The sequence below is a fragment of the Gavialis gangeticus genome, unplaced genomic scaffold, assembly GCF_001723915.1.
Source record: "Gavialis gangeticus isolate Ggan-Ray unplaced genomic scaffold, GavGan_comp1, whole genome shotgun sequence".
NCBI classification, from domain to species: domain Eukaryota; kingdom Metazoa; phylum Chordata; order Crocodylia; family Gavialidae; genus Gavialis; species Gavialis gangeticus.
In genome coordinates this window covers 7,887,027-7,889,785 of record NW_017728980.1, presented here as the reverse complement: position 1 = coordinate 7,889,785, position 2,759 = coordinate 7,887,027, and positions in this window count along the sequence as shown.

Sequence of the window (2,759 nt, the reverse complement as noted above, 5' to 3'; positions counted from 1 at the left end):
GTGTCCCTGCTGCTGGGTGGGGAGGGGATGGACCAGACCCATTCCCAGTGCTGCTGGGACCACAAGACATTCAGCCACGGCAGCTGGGTCAGGGCATCAAGGCAGTGTCAGGCTCCGTCATCCTGTGGACACCACCGACCGACACTGGCCGGGGCAACATGCAGCATATGTCCTGGAGCCTCCCTGGCACCACGCATGCCCAAGGCATCACCTGCCTCTGCTCATGCCTTGCCAGTCTGTTTAACAATCAGGGTTAAGAGTGCTGCTACTCGGTACAGAACTGCCCGGGCCTCCACAGCCCTGTTTGAAATGAACCTGCCACCTCTCTGCAAAGCCACAGCAGCTACCCGGTGCTCTCCTTTAGCCCCCGACAGCCCCTCGCCCCTAAAGAGTCCTCCTGCCACATCTTACCATTGGTGTAGTCCCACAGAAGTGGATGGCGTTATATAGGGGAGCTGTTTAGTCCATTCACTTTAATTAACAGGTCAGGCCACACAGTATGTGCTGGGTCAAAGCAGCAGCCTGACCACAGAGCTTTGCAATTCAGGGCGGGGGAAGCCAAAGAGGCCTGTTCTTATCCCAGCTCATTCTCTCTGTGCCGCAGTTTCCCCATCTGCAAAACAGCGGATATGGCTTTCTTCAAAGGGGTCTCCCTGAGACTGGATTCACGAATATCTAGTGCAGTGATTTGCAACCGGCAATGGGACCAACAAATTCAAAGGATGAAGGGTACCCCAAGTAGTGTGAGAAGAGAGGCAAGGAGCGAGGAGATGAACAGATAAGGACAGGCTGAGGCCTGGCTGCTCTCCCAGCCCCACTGCTGGGCCCTTCTGCAAGGAGGTACGCACTACAATAAATGCATTTGTTGTTCAAATAAGGCGTCACTCAGTTCACAGAAATTATGGAGAGGGCCTCAAGTCCAAAAACACTGAGAGCCGCTGGTCTACTGTGTGCTCCAAGGCCCTCAAGTGGAAAGCAGCAGGGAGTGTTGGTGTATTGTTGCACATCAGGAAACCCGAGGCCATGACGGCTGCACCTTCTAAGTGCTCCAAGACAGGAGCATGGCACCGGTGTAAAGCACTTAGACCGGGGCTCCCAACATTTGTGTGCCCAAGGCCACATTCGAATTTAAAAGAAAAAGCAGCGGGCGCCAATAGAACAGCATTTTTTGGTTGGAATAATATTTTTTACTGATCATGAAAATGCGCCCAGGCACCTGAATAAACCTTGGGCTCCATGGCACCCATGGGCGCTGCTTTGGGAACCGCTGATTATTAGACCATCCACATGGCAGGGAAGACAGGCATACTGACACAAGCTATAATCTCAGCAGGCATCGTAGTGACAACAGGACAGCAGAGACTTCAAGCCCATCAGCTCCTGGGGGACGAACCCACACTGAAGCCTGCCCAGCTGCCCCTTCACTGCCACCTCTCTCAACACCAGGGAGACCAAAGCTGATGCACGAATCCTCCCCTCCCCGGGGCTGCTGCCCCCATTTCACTCGCTGTATAAACCCACCCTAATTCACCTGGTGCCATCACAACAAACCAGACCCCCTCGGACCCAGATGTGCAAGGAAGCATGCCACCCGTCAGTAGCCAACAGTCACAACAGGCACAACACCATATGAACACAGCCCTACAGGGCTGCTATGTGTCCCATCTCATCTTGGGCTTCATCTACACTTACCTGCCTTTGCTGCCTGAGCGCACAGGACCAAAAACTTTTCCCTGAAATCAGATGAAAGCATATTTCTTCAGAAATGTATCTCATTTCCTCAGAGAGAGGCCAAACCATGGCACGTCTCCCACCTCCCCAAGCCTCAGTGCTGGGACACAGCATCCGGCTTCAAGGTTACAGTTCTTTAATTTCCACTTCTAGCCACTGGATCTTGTTATGTTGCTTTCAGCAAGACTGAAAGGCCCCACATTCACAGATCTCTGCCGTGTGCGAGTACCTGTTCAGAGACTGAGTCACTGCCCAGACTCCTTTCCATGAGCTGAGCTGAGCTCCTGAAGCCTTGTATAGCCTAGCTGGCTCTCCAGCTCCTGAACCACCTTCATGGCCCTCTGAGTATTTCCACATCCTCCTTGAAGCACAGGCACCAGATCTAGGCACAGTCCTCTAAGAGCTATCTTAGTAATGCATCCAGTCTGTAGCCGTATCGGTCTAAAGGAAAAGGCAATCAGCAATTAAAGAATTTTTTTTTTGCAAAAATCTTGTTGGTCTAATAAAAGATATCATCTCTACTGCAAGTCCTGATTATCTTAGCAATGCTGCATACCGTGACAAGATGCCTTCTCTATGGCATTACTCAGCATCTGATGAAAAGAACTTGGGTTCAAGAAATCTTGTGCTCTCTCTCTACACAAGTGTATTTAGTTAGTTTAGGAAGGTGCATAACCCTGCCTTATTACTCCTTTTCTTCATTAATCTATTAATTAGAAATCACAAAGTTCATCTGATGCTTGTCAGTGGGCTGACAGCTCCTTGCCAAGTCAAGACTTACCGATCTGATGGAGAAAAGCAACATCTCCTCCTCCCTGCCAGTGCCTCCAGTATGGACTGTCACCAGTCTCTGGGTTTTGGTAGGATGCCACATAACCTGGTCTTAACACCCCTTTCTGACTTTGAAATCTATGGAGGTGTAAAGCAATTGTATCTGTTCATCGTGGAAGTCTTCATGCAGACTCTGTTACCGGACCTGCACACCTGACGGTTACTCTGCAAGCTACTCACAGCATCACAGGTTCTTT